The sequence below is a fragment of the Monodon monoceros genome, unplaced genomic scaffold, assembly GCF_005190385.1.
Source record: "Monodon monoceros isolate NGI ecotype Baffin Bay Population unplaced genomic scaffold, NGI_Narwhal_1 Super_Scaffold_20, whole genome shotgun sequence".
Classification (NCBI taxonomy): domain Eukaryota; kingdom Metazoa; phylum Chordata; class Mammalia; order Artiodactyla; family Monodontidae; genus Monodon; species Monodon monoceros.
The window spans coordinates 77968288-77986238 of NW_021703777.1; the positions used below are offsets into that span (position 1 = coordinate 77968288).

The 17951-nt window shown below is 34.5% G+C and overlaps 1 long non-coding RNA gene and 1 pseudogene across 1 annotated transcript in view; both read left to right on the plus strand.

Annotated features, from left to right (window-relative positions):
• Nucleotides 1-4129, plus strand: part of LOC114902427 — a 33197-nt pseudogene extending 29068 nt beyond the window's left edge.
• A 3263-nt stretch (nucleotides 4130-7392) lies between these two features.
• LOC114903065 overlaps nucleotides 7393-17951 on the plus strand; it is a 49539-nt gene continuing 38980 nt past the window's right edge. The window contains exons 1-2 of the long non-coding RNA XR_003795631.1: nucleotides 7393-7469; nucleotides 11706-11776. This is a non-coding gene — a long non-coding RNA (uncharacterized LOC114903065). The remainder of the gene's footprint in view (nucleotides 7470-11705; nucleotides 11777-17951) is intronic.

The window sequence follows — 17951 nt, forward strand, 5'->3', positions numbered from 1 at the left end:
TTTAATTTTTCTCATCTCAGGTTTATTTATATTTTCCTCTTATTCTCAAAGTCACAGCCATTTATTAATCCCTCCATTAACTCTCTTTTGTGGACTATTGCAAAATTTTCCAAATGATTAATTTCCTGACCATCTCTTCTTGTTCCAATAGATTCTCTACTGTTGGCTGGATAACTTTCTTAAAACACAGTTTAAAACATGTTAAACCATCATGTAAGAAAATAAAATCTCATTTATAATAAAATAAATTTTATACCCCCATCTGGCATTTGATACTCTTCATGGTCCATATATAAATAATTCAAGTGTATCACCAGCTTTTCCCTTAAACACATTCTGTATTAGGTATTACCTAATGCAAACTCAACATGTCATATCTTTTCCATCACTTTGCTTCTTTCATGATGCCTTCTCTAAGTCAGCCTTTTATAATAGCTTTTCCTTTGAGATACTATACCATCTATTGGTTAGCACACTAGGCATTATGTATTTGTTATTGTATCTCTGTTTCCTCATCTGTAAAAAATGAGGGAAATAACATTCATCTTACCAATGGAACAGTGTATGTAAATTGATACCTGCAGTGCCTTTAACATATTAAATACTGAAAAAAAATAATGTATTTACCCTTTCTTCTATCTTATACACTTCTACTCATGACAGCAAAGAAAATGATATAAATGACCAGAAAGTTAAGGATACAGAATACAAAATGTTAAAACAGGGAAAATAAAGGAAAAGAAGAGAAATATAATTATTGAATTCTGTATTAACCAAAATAAAATGTGCTTGCTCTTTATATTTTGTGCATACATTTTCTATACTAGTAAGACCAATAGATATGTATTGTTCAAGGATGATGCAGCTCTTTTATATTTAAATGTAGTTTGTATTTGCAACACAATGATGAATTAATATGAAGTATCACAATCACTGAGTAAAATATGTTTTAGAAAGGCAAATGATTTCAATAAGTCAGATGCAGTGTATGGATCAGTATGAATCCTAAGAATGAAATCATCTATAATATATTTCAGCTTCTTTTTAAGGATTCTCCGGTGATAATTTGTGGGAGGTAGCATCATCAGAAATTTAACAGTAGTCATTTATGTTAAAAGAAAGGATTTATGATAGGTATATTTTTATTCATGAAATAAGATAAATTGGAATTATCCATCATTACTGTCTAGAAGAGTTTAGTTTATTATAATTTATTTTATAGAGTTCTGTAGGAAATAGAGTTAGCTAGCATACATTTTATTATTAGATTCACATCATTTTTATTCCATAAGTATCAGCTGCCAAAAATGTAATGTTATGAAAAAGAGACTTGGAATCTATTAAGAAATAAATTTTATTTTAATGTTTCCTACCTTTTTGTGGTTAAAGTCAAGTTTAAAATATAAATTTAGAAAACACAATTCTGAATTATTTTCTTAATTGTCACAGTTCAGATCATTTAAAATATCAAATCAGAACTGTGGTTACAAATAACAATTGCTAGATGCAAACACAATGATCTTCTCTAGTGGCAATAATTTGCATAGTATGTGGATTTCATGGTATCAACATCATAGTGTTATTCATTTGCTTAATCATTAAAGCAGGCATTTTTGAGCGCCTATAATGTGCCTGAAACTATGTTAGAAACTCTGACCAAAAAATTAAAAATAAATTAAAATAAGGACCTTTGACTATATGACTTATTCAAAGATATTTTACTCTAGGAGGCTGGAAAAATAAAAAACAAACAAATTACACACAGATACAGATACACAGAAACACACACACACACATGCACTGTATATATGCTATAGTAAAGATAAATACATTATGAAAAGCACTGAGAACTCTTCTGGTTCTAATACGAGGTGAAATCTTCCAAAGACAGAAATTAGAGATGGTCATTCTGAACAGAAGAAATTTGATGTTCAAAGACAAAAAATGTAGAGGACCATAAGAAATTCTAGGAGATGCAAGATATTCCATATAGCTATAGCAAGTACTTGCTTTGGGGAATAAAGAAGGAAGGAAGCAGTGATAAGAAGATCTGGAATAGTCAGAGGTGGGAACAGATTTCGATGGTCCTCGTTGCCATGGTGTTACTTTCAGATTTTATCATCAATATTGGAGGTAATATTATGAAACTTATAAGATTATTCTGAGAATGAAATAGAGATAAAATATTTAATTTCTACCAGAAAGTTGGGTATGTGCCACTAAAATGCTAGCACAATTTACAGTTGTAAACCAAACATGTTTTCTAATCAAAAGCAATGCAATTATCATTTAAGGAAAATGAGGATAAGCTGTTAGTGAGGAAAGATGGGCATGGAGGTTGGTCAGGGAGACAAGTTTAAAAATCACTTATAAATTTTTGATGAGAAACAATATAAAATAAATATGAAACTACCACAGTGTAGATAAAGATGTTATATATTGAAGAGGGGCTGCAAGAATTGATAGAAACACAAAGAACAAATTACCCCCTTGAGGCTGAGTCAATGCCAGTGTTCTACAAACCAAAATATTTTTATAGCAAAAGCAATATTATTTTATCAATACTTTAAAATTATTCATTAAAATTTAAATACATTATTATAGTAATACAAATACTATTACTTACATTACTCTCAGTAGAAGGTAGTATGTTATTTAACGCCTGCAAAGACACTGTGAAAGAGGATTATTAACTCTATTCTAAAAATACAAAATTAGTGTTTAACAAGCTAGTAACGATGGAACTAGAATTCAACCTCCAATTTGTTACATTTTCAGAGCTTGAATTCTTAACTCCTATGTTGCTGCCTCTGCATTAGACTCCATTCAAATTTTTTATGATGAGTTTAAAATTCAAAGGTGAAAAACTCAAATTCTAATTAATTTCTATTTGTTATTCACTGATCAATAAAACTCTAGTATTATCAAATCAGATTATATTTCTACAGTCTATGTTTTTGGGCACAAATACATTTTGAGAATACAGAAAGTCGTCAAAAATGTCATCAAGTCAAAAGGATTTTTGTGTTTGCTTTTGTTCTATATATTGATAATTCCTTTTCTTGTGTCTTAATGTTGTTTCCTTCTGGACTTCTTGGACTAGTTTATGATTTCAGTAACATTGCTCTAGAGTTCATCATTTTTCTACTTTTAAAATTAGAGAGACTTCTAATCACTGCCATCCTTCAATAGGTGACCCTCCTTCTAACAGGCATTGCCCTCAAACTTTTCTGGCATCCTCATGGTGTCTTGGAGAACCTGACAACTTTAGAAGCAGTTACATGCAGTGACCAGTCATGATTCATTTGGCTGGAAATTCTGGTGTCATTTGCAACTAGGTACAAGAGGGCAAAAATTCTCTACTTTTACAGTTTGCACTTTGGTAGATTAACTAAAGAGCAAAGATGCCAATGAATGAGGTGACACATCTATTTTTATAATCATGTCAAATTAGAGAAATATAGGCCACTAATGTGTGATTTATAGAAGTATATTCTTAGGAATACTTTACCTTGAGGTTTTCTTGATTTCAGTTTGTTCATAGAGTACAGCATTTGCATATCTTATATAGATCCAGATAGAATGGACTCTTAATACATACTGAAAATACAATAGAAGTACCAAATAGAGAGAGCTACATGAGACAAGCTCACTCATTCTAGAAGAGGATAGATTGTTATATTTTGGCTCAACACAGAGTTCATGAAGTGGCTTCTAAGAGTTTGCATTTGTCATATGCTTACTCTGAGTGTCTTTACTTCTCATCATATAGATCCTTGCATAGTAGCCCCCTACCCATGCACACACCACTCTGTCCAAGAAGCCTCCAGATTCTCAAGATACACAGAAAAGGGCTTTGAAAATGCAACTTATAGCAGAGCACATAACAAAATTCTTATTAAAATAAGGCACAGAAATAGTGATAATTGACATGCACTTTCATCATAATAGTCTACTGTGATACTATCTCCTTATGATGTCTTTATCTCTCTTTCTTCCTCCTTAGGATCTGGAATCAATGACTGCCATGCAACAGTGGAACATGAAGGAATTGACAGTCCAACATCCTTCCCTGGAGGCTGAGAACAAGATAAGATGGAAAGTAGGGTTGAGTGGGGAATGGGAGTAGGCAATTCAAGAGTAGAACAGACTGGTGGATCTCAAGGGTAGGAGAAGAAGTGTAGCACATAAATAGAGTAGATATCACGAGATACAAAGGATCATGCATAGGCCTAATATCTACTGTGGATGAAAGCAGAATATATCACTCTCTCTCTTTCTTCTTCTCTCTCTCTCCTTCTTGTTCTCTCTCTTCTTTTCCTGAGAGGAAGTACAGAATTATGTATTAGATCATGAAAATTTAATATAAAACTGTGTTGCCAGTTTGACTACTTCTTAGTGACTTGGGTAAGTACATAACCTCTCTTTGCCTCAGTTTTCTCATCCATAAAATGGGTAGAATGATAATCTCATACTCATAGGGTTGTTGCTGCGATTAAATGAGTTAATACTAGTAAAATATTTAGAACACTGCCTGGTAATTATAAGCATTATAAAAATTTAAATTATAATTATTATTTCACACATTTGCTTGTCCAGGTTTTGTTATCCTCCCCTACATATTTGGAATTTCTGAGTATTTGTGACAAGTCCTCTCAAATCTCCTGCCTGAACAGTCATCCCAGGTAAGAAGCAATGCTGCCTAGGGCCTGGTAACTTTAAGGCAATTAACCACCAGAATGTTGGATTCCCTGGGACTACAAATCATGTGAAGATGTCCCCTTATGTTATGATTTTTAAGGCCCCAGAATCTGGCAGTCTTCTCTCTAAAAACAATTTGCCTTTGTATCTGAAACTTCCATCATTAGAGTGGGTGACCATTCTAATATTTTAACACACAGGATGACTATTTAATTTTACGTCCAAACTGGAGCACTTTTGTGAGTAAAAGAGCATATTATGAATAACTGTACTGGGAAAATCAATGCATAAGGTATGGTCACACTAGGATTAAATCTCTCTCCAGAGGTCCCTGTTAAAACACAAATATGGTACCTGTAAGGGGAAACCTAATTTGTTCACGTAACTTATCAGATTGACTTGTCAGTGAGCAGAACCCAGAAGAAATAGAATTTAGAATAGGCAAGCCTTGATCCGGTGTAGAGATGCTTGGTAAAAATACAGAGCAGTGAGTTTATGAAGAGGTAAGTTCAGTAAAGGTGCTCATGTGAGAGATCTTGAAATAAAGGCTTCAATCAGGGATCAAAAAAAGAGGGAGGAAGGTAAAAGAATAATCTTGAGATAAGAGAGTTTGAAGACCACCTCTACCACTTCACAATTTAACCTAGAACAGATCCTGGATTTGGTTAGCAACTCTCTGACCAATCTGACTCTAAGGCCAGGCCTCACCTTAAATACACTTCCAGATTCATGAATCTTAGACTCAGTGTTTGAATGAGTTCTTTTCTAAGTGGGTTAACTAATTTGTATTTTATGCAACACATTTTAGGTCAGGTCTGAGGAGCTCAAATTGCTTTCCTCATTTAAACTGCCTTCAGGCATGCACTCATATGTATTTCCTGATAAACTTATACTTCCCATGGCCTTATTTAAAGATAAAAAAAATTAAAAAAAAAAGAACTTGGTTTAAAATAATGGTGAAGAAAAAAAAGGAAAGAGAGAAAGAGAGAGAGAGAAAGAGATGCTCCATTTATTTTACTTGAAACCGACAATATGAATACTAATTATCACAAATTAGGAAAATATGAAGTAAGATAAGGTGAGAAGAAGAGTATAAATAGTAACAGAATTTTGCATATCTTTGGACAACTGGCCTTGTACCTCCTAAGAACTCTAAAAGAAAAATTTCATCAGATCAGTTAAACAGACAAGGAAGACATTTTTCAAGATTATTGCAATCAGGGAGAGAGATTACATTCAAAGCCACTAAAGCAGAAGGCGGAGTGATTTTTAAAAGGTAGAGTGAGATAATGGAAGAGTACTGGAGGATATTAAATGGGAGGTTAGTCAATGTGCTTAGGCCATCTGTGTTTGCTAATTGTCACTTATTGAAGTTAAGCTCCTACCCTCCCACAGAACCTAGAGACAGGGAACCTTTCTTGATTACATTTCAAAGAGAAGGCTCCCAGGTCCTTGAGAAAGACATTTCTGGACTGCAGAAGATTTATATCTCAAAGAGGTAGAAAAAGAATCTATAATTGTAAGTTTTCTAAAACTCTAAGAAAAGCAAGGTCAAGAAGAAGCCTGCCTGAAGTTTAGTCAAGCCAAGGGGACTGTAAGATTATCTTGGTCAGACCTACTGGTAGTGTGTTTAAATATTACACTAAGTGTTCATGGTTTCACATTGCCTTACCTTCCTTCTCTGATGAACCAGACAAATAGAAGGGTAAAAGGAATCAACAAATGCATATAATCATACAATCACATACTCAAAGTACTATTTAATTTTTTTTTTTTTTTTTGGCTGCATGGCATGTGGGATCTTAGTTCCCCCACCAGGAATAGAACCTGTGCCCCCTGCAGATGAAGCTTGGAGTCTTAACCACTGGACCACCAGGGAAGTCCCACTATTTAATATTTTTATATTATTTTAACTCTCTCCACATTTTGAGACCATCTCCTAAAATAGCTTCCCTTTATAAGTTTCCAGATCATCTTTTGCTCACCCTGCCTGTGTCCTCAACTCTAGCAGTATCCTCTATTTTTTATTACTTGGGTGGCTGTTTATGAATGGATGTGAAAAATAAAGACACACTACAGTAAACCTCTCATGATAAAACCATTTGTCAAGAAAACACAGCAGACACATATTTCACTAAAAGGACACAAACTAAAGCCTTCATAAATTTTGAAAATAAACATTTATAATTAAAAGAAATGGTTACACTACAGAAAAAGTCCCTAATATAGATATCATTCACAAAGGAATCTCAAAGATAAATGAGCATGTTGCTCCATATCTGGGAAAATTTTACTCTAAATTAGACCATGATTTTAACTTTCAGATTTCAGACAAGGTTAGATCAGAACTGTCAACTGAAAATAAGTAAATAAATAAATACAAAAAAACCCACATACAATGTGAGAGCTGTGAGTTTCAGTTCTATCTGAGGACTTACTTAGGACTATGGCCTGGGAGACAGCCTATTGGATAGCTCTGAGAAACTGCTCCAAAGAGGCAAGGGGGGAGGTTGGTATATGTGTGCTTTTGGTGAAGGGGCTATTTGCAATCAAGCACACATCTCAGTAGAAGGTTGCTTCTAGTCAGGAGAAGATGTCTCTGTTAATGATTTTAGTGCTTTCCTAGTTATGAGAAGATGCAAGAAACCGGGTTCATAATATCTTCTCCTGAAAATATCTAACTGAAGACCTGTTCTGCCAGTTTTTACAGAGCACCGAGTCCTTCATTTGTGATCTCTGCCCTGAACACATTTCAGGATGTGTTGAAGGTCAGTGACTTCAGCGGCTAGTGACTTCATTCTTGCAGCACCAGATGGCAAGTGACAATTGTTTTGTTGTCAGAAATATATATTGCAAAAAAAACATGAGGCACTCTGAACCCTAACTTTGTATTTTACATTAGTCATAATGCCTCAGTTTCACCTTTGGCTGTAAATAGTCATCTTTAATAAAATTACCTTGAAGTATTTTTAATCTGAAATTTGCAAAGCACCAGTGTAAGGCCTGGCATCTTACGTTTTTATACAGAGAGATATCAAATATTCACTGAGTACCTATTATGTCCCCAGCATTGATACAGGACATTAGGGTATATTAAATAATGACAAATCTCTACCTTATACTGATCTTTTCTTACAAGCTTTTAACTGTGCTCAAAAAATGGCTAATGTTTACTTATCCAAGACATATTAAGTATTGAACTACAGGATTATATGTTTTGATAGATGCAGAAGGGAGTCAAATATGAAATGCTTCAGTCTAATGAGTTCCTATGATAAAAGGAGCATTGGGTCTCTCCCTTTAGTTAATATATCATTTGCAACCAATCAATTACTGAGTTTCTAGTATATATCAGCCACGGTGCCAAGAGCTGGAGATATTATATCAGCCACGGTGCTAGGAGCTGGAGATATGAATATAATCCCTTCCTGATGAAATCCTTTAACCTGGGAACAAATAATTCAAAATAATTTGATAAACATAACAGTAGACATATAGGGGAACATGGTCTTTACATGAAGAGTAGGGGTATCTATCTCAGATTAGGGGTAGAAAAGTGTAAGAAAAAGTGCCCTGATTGGATAATTCCTTACCTAATTTTTAAAAGATGCTTATTATTTTTCTAGGTGACAGAAGAAAGCATAAGTAAAGGAATGAAAGTTTGGGACAGCATACCTTAGGAACAACATGAGTACAGGGTAAAATTCTGCCTCTGTTCAGAGCTAAATAGCTGACATCTTCCATAGTGGATACTCAATTACTGTGTGATGAACAGAGTCCTGCATGGATGAGTGAATAAATGAATGAGGTGACAGCATATGCAAAGAAATTGAAGCCATGTTCTGATGAGAAGATATAATTTTCTGGGCAGATTCCGGCAGGGATCAGGCTGGAGAGGAAGATAGGAAGCATACCACTGATACTGTGTGCCAAACCAAAGAGTACATTTAGTTTAGGAACTGCTAGAGAAGGAGGAGTCAATATAGAAGAGGGGTATCTGAGTAGTCTGTTCTAAGGTGATTAGGTTTCAGATACATCCGTAAAGTGGAGAAAGCCTTCTACAAAACTGTTGAGGATTTAGATTATTAATAATGTCATGAGGTTTCCAGAGGGCACAGCAAGAAGGGATAGGAGTGAGCATTAATGGTCAATGAACCAGGGCTGAATAAATCTGGGCAGTCAGGTGGTGAGATAAAGATACTGAACTGAAGTAAGGGAAGATGGTGCTTTCCTTTTCTTAATGACGTGGGATACAAGGTAGAAGATCTGTTTGGGACTGACCTCAGATTTCCCCAAAGTGATTCAATCCTTTAATGTTCAAGAATTAATAGTGTCTAGTCACAGAAAGTATTAAGTGCCAGAATGATGAACTTTGACTCAAATGTCTTTGAATAGGAAATATAGGGTCAGACTTTACAGGGCATTCAAGGAAGAGATAAGATAAACTCTTCTGGTAACAATAGCTAAGCTTACATGGCATTTACTACATGACATGCATTCACTTATCTTATGCATATTAATTCCTTTCATACTTGCCACAGTGCTAGGGAATAGGTATTTTGATTTCTTCCATTTTACTGATTAGAAGATTTAGTACCAGCTGATGAGCAACTGGCTCAAGGTCATACAGGTAGTAAGTGAAGAGTCTGAAAACACTGTACTTTTGAATCCTGATCCTTGCTGCAAGTGGAAGAAACTTTAAACTACCTTTGTCTTTGTTAATGAAAACCCTGAAATATTAAAATTAAAAACAGAAGTTTCACTCCTTTGTATAAAAGCAAACTCTTTCTTTTCTTCCTAAAATCGAAACCTGGTATTTCCATTTACTGTGTAAGCTCTAAACCTTGGAAGACATTTTTTACTCTAATCATGTTTTTAACATCTAGATATACATTCCAAATGGTACATGCACAAAATCTTGGTTTGCTTCATTGTTAAAATGAATGAATAATAAATAATAAATAATTCAAGCATTGGAAATGATGGCTGCTAATGGAGGACCTCACAGTAGCAGTACAGGGCTGTTTACTAAACCATATCCTCACATACAATATGGGATACATCGTGTTTAGGAATTTACTCTCCTCTGTCACATATAGCAGTTGCTTGGGGTTCTGTCAGTGTATTATTACCAGCACTGCTGCAATAGCTGTAAGCATAAACTGCACCTAGCTTTGCAATAAATTTTCCATACTCACTGAGGAAGTCAGCAGTATAGTTGAACTCAGACTGGTGGTAAAAAGACCAGGTTTGTCAACTGTGACTATGACAGGCCGTGAAACTAGAGCAAAGCTGCAGCTCCTGGTACATGATATTTTCTAAAACAAAGAAAACCAAAAAAGGTCGAGCATTTTAAGACAACACTGAAAATGACACCTGGCATTCACTGCATCCCCGGGGATTACCTTTGCTTCTCTTCTTTTCCTCCTCTTCCCCTTAGCTTTCTATTTCTATTCTCTTTCTTAGTGTGGTGCTTAACCCTTCAGTTTACATTTCAGTGCCATGTCATGAAACCTGAAGAAGACACATATATACATATCTAAGATTTTTTAATAAAACATCCGTTTCTCCTTGAAAAATCACTGTTAATTTTTTAGTTTCAATTTACTTATAATTTTGACATATTTTGTCAGGTTTTTCCATTTATAATTAATAGACAGCCAAATTATAGATCTTTAATCTAAATTTTTGCTCAGCACTTAAGCACTTTCTAAATCATGCCTCATGTTTTACTTTGTGATTTATTAACTAAGAGAAGACTAAACTTTTTGAAACTGGAAAAAAAATCTTTAACATCTACTGACCTTCATTGTACTAAACAAGGCAAATTTCAGAAAATAATAAAGCAATCAATATCAGTTTTTTAATAAAGCAGCTAGTCAGTTTTCATTTGAGAAAAATGCATTACCTTTTTCAGGGGTAGTAAAATTCAGATTGTATTTTAAGCTTCCATGTTTACAAAGGAAATGTATTAGAAAGAAGTTGGACTAGTCTCATTCTTTCTCTTTGGAGAAGAGATGTACATTTGAAAGTGCTATAGTCCTACTGCATTTTCTTTGTTGTTCCAGTTATAAGATGAAAATGATATGAATATATTTTAAAATTTAATAATATTATATTTCTGTTATTTAATGCTGTTCACCGTTAATTCTCATCCTCCTCTCCTCCTGGGCACAAGTGGATATTACTTATACCCATATTCTTGAGTATTGCCAAATATTTTCCTTTGAGCAATGATGTCTGCCTACAAGTTACAACCCTCCCTCTTCCACTTTTGCAGTAATCATAGTAGTTGATAGAGAGTTGGCATATGGTTAAATCAGTCCAGAATTCTGTGCCATAAAATGGAATTCAGCTGTCCTGGAGAGTCACTCAAGCTTGACACGGCAAAGCATGAGCAAGAAATAAACTTTGGCTCTAATGTAACCAAGATTCTGGTATTGCTTGCTACCAAAACGTAACATAGCTTATTCTGAGAGAAAAAATAAAACATCCTGAACTCAATTAAATACTACATAAAGATATAAAGTGTAACAGATACATCTCTTAAGGTAGTTGTATATGATTGGCATCAACAAACGAGCATATTAAAAATTATATACACGTGCATACTTGAAAAACACTTTAAGGTACAACCAATAATGATTAACATAACGTGTGAATATTCTTAAAAGGATGAAACTACAGAAGCAAATTGTACTCATTTGAGACTTAATGAACTAAAACACCTATGCATGCGTGCCCACACACACACAGAGTTTGTCACCACTGGTACTTAAATAAAGAAGGGTCACATCAACTTCAGTAAGTGGTGGTAGGAGAGAGAGAGAGAGAGAGGAGAGAAATGAATGAGGCAGTGTAAACACCGTGGAAAGGCTCCTGATCATATCCCTATACCTAGAATTCACATTGGTATAGAGAACAAAATTCTGCTGAATAGCTTCAAATCTGAAAATCAGCAGTCTTCATGGATATCCTCATTACATCGTCTCTCCTGTAACTAGGTAATAGAAGAAACAGCTTTGTGGAAGAAACTGGTGAAACATGGAAAGTAAATAACTGGGACAACTCTCTGGTAAGTCAAAGCCCCAGTGCTATACATTGAGTTGTGTTATAAATCCAAAGCCATGAAATGCATATTGAAGCAGGATATACACAGTCCTAACTAAACAAATATATCATTGGCCTAAAGTATTTAACAAATCCTCAAAATCAAAAGCACATGTAAAGCAATTATACTCCAATAAAGATGTTTAAAAAAAAATCAAAAGCACATCATTGATAATATAATGAAGGGTATACTGTAGCTGACAATAGAGAGCTTGTCCTGCATTCCGAAATTCAAAGCAAAATTCTAAACACCAAAATATATGATTGTTAAGATTTTGCCAAACATAAAACAATTTGACATCCAGAGGGAAAAATAAGTAAAAAAGAAAGAAAAAGGAAGGTAGATGCACAATTTCTCCAAATTTTCTTTCTTTCTCTTCCTTCCTTCCTTCCTTCCTCCCTCCCTCTCTCCCTCTTTCTCTTTCTTTCTTTCTTGTTTTCCTTCTTTCTTTCTTTCTTTCCAATTACAAAAGATAACAGAAGAGTCGACGAAGTCCAAGACAGTTACACCTTAAATGTTACCGTTTAAATCAAAAGACAGACATTCTCAAATTTGAAAATAGTCAGGAATAGAAAACATAGAAGTTCTTCTTTAAACAAAACAAAAAGGCATAATTCTTGGTAGGAATTTAAAGTGGTTCAGCCATTTGGCAAAACAGTTTGACAGTTCCTCTAAATGGTAAACATGGAGTTACCATGTGACCCAGCATTCAGTTACTAGGTATGTACCTAAGAGAAATGAAAACATATGTCTATACAAAAAACAAATACACAGATATTCACAACAGCCTTATTCAAATTAGATGAAATCTAGAGACAACCTAAATATCTGCTGATGAATGTATAAACAAAATTTAGTATATACATACAAAAGGATATAATTTGGCAATAAAAAAGAATGAAGTATCAATAAATGCTATGTCATGGATGAACCTTGAAAACATTCTGCTAAGTGAAATGAGCGAATCAAAAATTATAAATAATGTATTATGCTACTTGTGTGAAATTTCCATATTAGGCAAATGCATAGAGACAGAAAGTAGATAAGTGTTTGCCTAGAGCTGGTGGTGTGTGGAAAGAGGAGTTGGAGTGAAGAATGAGAATGGGAAATGACTGATAGTATGTACAAGATTTCTTTGTAAGTTGTTGGAATATTCTAAAATTATATAGTAGTGATGGTTGCACAACTCTGTGAATATACTAAAAACTACTCATCTGTCTGCACATTTTTTAAAATTTATTATTTATTTATTTATTGGCTGTGTTGGATCTTTGCTGCTGCGCGTGGGCTTTCTCTAGTTACAGCAAGCGGGGCTACCCTTCATTGCAGTGCACGGGCTTCTCTTGTCGCTGAGCACGGGCTCTAGGTGCGCAGGTTTCAGTAGTTGTGGCATGCGGGCTCAGTAGTTGTGGCTCGTGGGCTCTAGAGGGCAGGCTCAGTAGTTGTGGCACACGGGCTTAGTTGCTCTGCAACATGTGGGATCTTCCCAGATCAGGGATCGAACCTGTGTCCCCTGCATTGGCAGGCACATTCTTAACCACTGTGCCACCAGGGAAGTCCCTAAAATTACATATATTTCTTATATAATTAATTGTTAAATTTAAGATGGTAACATAGTTTATAAGCTATAGGGTTATATGAAAAAGTTAGAATAAAACAACACAATAGTACCTCTATCTGCATATATAGAAATTTCTAAAGTCAACTGAGTTGACATTACTTTTATATTTAGTACATTTTTCATAAGTGGAAGTTTACCAAAACAGGTGAATGGAATACTCAACCTAGCATCTTTAAAAAACATTGCTTTTTAAACTATTTATTTTCTTGCCCTCACTTTCCCTCCATTTTCTCCACTAATCAGCCCTCACTATTTTTCTATTCAGTTTGAATGGCCTAGCATTTAGAACTTAAACATAATTTATAACCTTTCTGGAGTAGCCATCTTACAATCATGTGGTGGCAATTAATCTGCAGATAATTAATGACCCTGGATGCATATAGCCTTAATTAAAAATGTTCTTTGGCATAGAGAAATGAGAGTAATAAGAAACAGAATTTCAATGAAGTTTTAAAACTGAGTATTTTAGACTGCTTGCAATGGTTCCTTCATGAAAAATAAAGGGAAAGCATCTAAAACCAAAGAGTAATATTGTAATAGACATATATATTATATATTACATATGTATAATGAATGTATGTGTATACATATAATGTATGTATATACATGTGTGCATACATCTATGCACATACATACATTTATATGCATTTGTATACAACAAGAAGTTACATTTCAATTTTTTAATGTTGTAGAAGAATGAATGTATTCACAGAATTAAGTAGGTTTTTTTAATTGAGGAAGGCTGCTCACTTTGGATTCCTGACCTAGCGTTTAATGGTAAATTGAAAAATAGGAAGAGGAAAATAGACCAGATTGCCACATACCCCCCTAAAGTATAATCCTAAGAGCTCATCCTTGACTTGCTTTGATAAAATTTATTTACAACTGTACTACAATTTCTCATAATGTCCACAGTTGTGGACAAAGAGCCCAGGATTTCTTGAGAAGTCAAGTGAGCCTATGTTGGTTAAATGCTTACAATGGAAATAGATCAGGCCTAGGTCCGCCTTTAAGTCCATGAAGAGAGAAAGACAATCTTATTTCTTGAAAAGTGCATATATTCTTATATAAAAATACCCTAAAACACGCACATATGTGTGAATGAAGCAGGAAGAAACAATTCTAAACAAATCTGCTTCTGTAAGAGGATGATTTTTTTCTGATAAACCAAATTTTTCAACACAAATGTAGTAGTTTATCTTTAGTTGTCTAAACACAGTAGAGATAGTAATAAGAAGAAATTGATTTTTAAAAACTCAACAGAAATATTGACTACATTTAAGTTGGCATTTTTAATAGAAACTAAGATAAAAGTACATTTAAATTCTGCTAGTACAATTTTGAGTGTGGTAATATTTAAATAGTTTGCATTATGGTTTAGTCAGGGCCAAATTCTTCTTTCCTGAAGTAGTGCCCTAGACAAATATTTAACCACCAAAAACAAAAATTAAGACAACAAAATGTTCTTTAGGCAGTCTTTTACTTTATGATTGGGGAATAAATATTTCTATTTTGTAGAACACCCAGTATAGCTTTAGAGGTGGCATCTATAATGTTATCAAACAGTAATAAACAGAAGTTCTTATTAACCCTACCTCTGCTCACATATATTCATTGTGATAATTACAAAGATCAATAGAATAAATTGTAATATCGCAAGCTGTAACTTTTTACCTTTTCAAGACCAACATTTCAACAGAATCTTCAAATCAAATTCTATTGTGTTTACATTGCCCATGGATGATGAAAATACCCTTATTTCCAAGTCACTTATCCATATACAAATGTTTGTGCAGCAAGCTTCACTATCACAAGAAGCAATAAGATCACTGAATTTCTAACCTTTCAGCATGCTTCGGGACTCTCCCCGTGCTTAACAAAAGGGCTGAGGATCAATATTTCATTTACCTTCCTAAATTTGTAGATAATTTTATTATATGACACTTGCATAGCAGTTCAAGAAACAGTCACAAATACACTCACTTTTTTTAACCTGAATTGTAAGTTCTGTCAATAGATTATCTTTCTTTTCTGTTGATATTCACCAGCATGCTTTGAATGTGACCTTCTCTTCCTGATCTCCATATAATGATTTCTGAGTGTGTGTGTGTGTGTGTGTGTGTGTGTGTGTGTGTGTGTGGTCTACTTTATATCTTAACATGTCAACTGTTTTATGGCAATCTGGTCTATTTTCCTCTTCCTGTTTTTCAGTTTCCCATTAAATGCTAGGTCAGGAATCCAAAAAGAGTAGCTTTCCTCAAAAATGCTGGTGCTTTTAGCAAATTTAAGAAATCAATTTTGATTAGAGGCCCCAGTAAAAAACAGCCTCTTCTTATGTAGGTTATCAATTAAAACTGAAGACACATTAGCCTTGACTGCTAATAGAAGAATATTCTTCTATAGAAAAGCCTCTTTATATATTAATTAACTTGCTTTTTAATTCCTTAAAAAATTGATATTTTAAAATCTTTCCATGTGTCAGACACAGTTAAATTACAAGATAATATGGCCTGGGGGGCTTTCTTCCGTTCTGAGAGATGTGAGGGAGAAACCTTTTAACACGTGTCTCATGAAATTTGGCTCAGTTAAGTCTGAGGTCTCTCAAGAGCCTGCAGTATTAATAGAAAGTAGAATACTGATGCCAAATGAGGCAGGGAAGGGAGAAAGAGGAGAACTGGTCCTTACACGCCTGTCAACTCTCATAATGGGAATAACAGCTTGATAATATGTATGATCAGACAGCAAAATTTAAGAGTATTATGTACCTTTGTCATTTTAATTGAGTTGTTTTACATCGTAATTCACTCACAAAAGGTAAAATATACAAGAGAAGATAAAAGCAGGTACATATTGTCCCCTTCAGTGGTAAAGTAGAATAGAGGACTGACTTTCCCCACCCACTCCCCTGTACAATCATTAAGTTAAATGGCGCATATGTATCACCACCCTTGAGGAAGATCCATTTTTATGGAATGATCTTCATCTTGACCCACTCAGTAAAAAAATTGAATTCACTGTATTACCATTCACATTTCACATTTTACAGATTCAGGAACTAAAGGGCAATTATGTCAAGCAGCTTACAGCCACTGCTAGAAGTCTGACTAGAAATCAGGTCATTTTACCATGATTTATAATTTGGATTTATGAAGAGAGAATATGTAGCATAAATACTCATATTATACTATAGATATATAAAATATGCTAACTGGCCATGGGTGAACCGCTCATCATGGTGTCGCACCACAATGCAAATTTATAATCGTTCATGAACGGAAGCTATTTATTTATTGTTTTGTCACTGTTTAGCTTTGGGGCTGGATCGGGAGAAGTACTGTTTAAAAGAGCTTTAGTTGTGCTGATGGGGAAATCTAATCTTCATGAGACAGAGTGATTTTTCTATTTTTTTCTTTGATATACGCCTAGAGCTTAGACTGATGCTTCCTCTATAGTTGGCACTCAATACATATTGATTAAATAAATGAGACATAGTCTGCATCATCAACTCATTCTATTTTGTTCTTGCTAGAATAACAAGCAACAGGGTAGAAAGCACGATCAATAGTGCTTATCTCTTTTTAGCAGTACCTTCCTCCCCCTCTCCTGTAGGACTGCCCTTGACACACTACCTGCCATCATCTCGCCCAGGATTATGCCTGAATATTAGCTTTGACTGCCAGGCACAAGCTGAGGAAGAAATCAGACAGAAATGTATTTTTTTTTATCCTTTCCCCATTCCACCACACACTATTTCACCCCTGGAAATATCTTCAAAAGAGCAAAGTGGATATCACGGAGGAATTTTTTTTTTTTTAGTAAAATCTGCACATGGCTGAATTGGAGGAGGTAATTGAGAGGATGTGATTGCCAGTTGATCTTAGTGTAGAATCTGGACAATCAGATTCTGTCTTTGGAATGTTTGTTCCATTTGCTTTCCCTACAGTAGAAGATGCCCAAGGACACAGCCTTGAGATGGCAATGTGATGTTAAGACCATTTGGATGGTAAATGTGACAGAACCCAGTTAAGTTCTCTATATAAACTTTAAGATTCTGGCAGACGGGTGTGGCAATCTACTGGCCTTGCAGCCGCCCAAGACAAGCTTCATGTATAACTTCCCTTGCTTATTAAACCTGCCACCTGCAATCTGGAGTGGTCTGCCTCCTTCTTCAGTTTTGCCTCTAAGGGGTCCAGTTTGCAAACCAATAGGCTAATACATAAACTAGGAGAAAAAGAAAGAGAAAAAATACTAATAATACCAATAATTAGTATTAATTGCATGATACATTATAGTAAACTCAGATCATAAAAAGATTTCATACTAAACCCAAATAATCACATTTCTTTGTGAGGTTGTTTTGTCCCAAGATAACGTTAACAACAACAACAAAAATATAACCAAAAATATAGCCTATTGGAACAAAATAAAGCTCATGGTGAGCGATTCAACTTATGACTCAATATTCAAAATTCTATTTTATAAGCATGTTCCCTTTTGGAATTTCATTATTGCTCTATA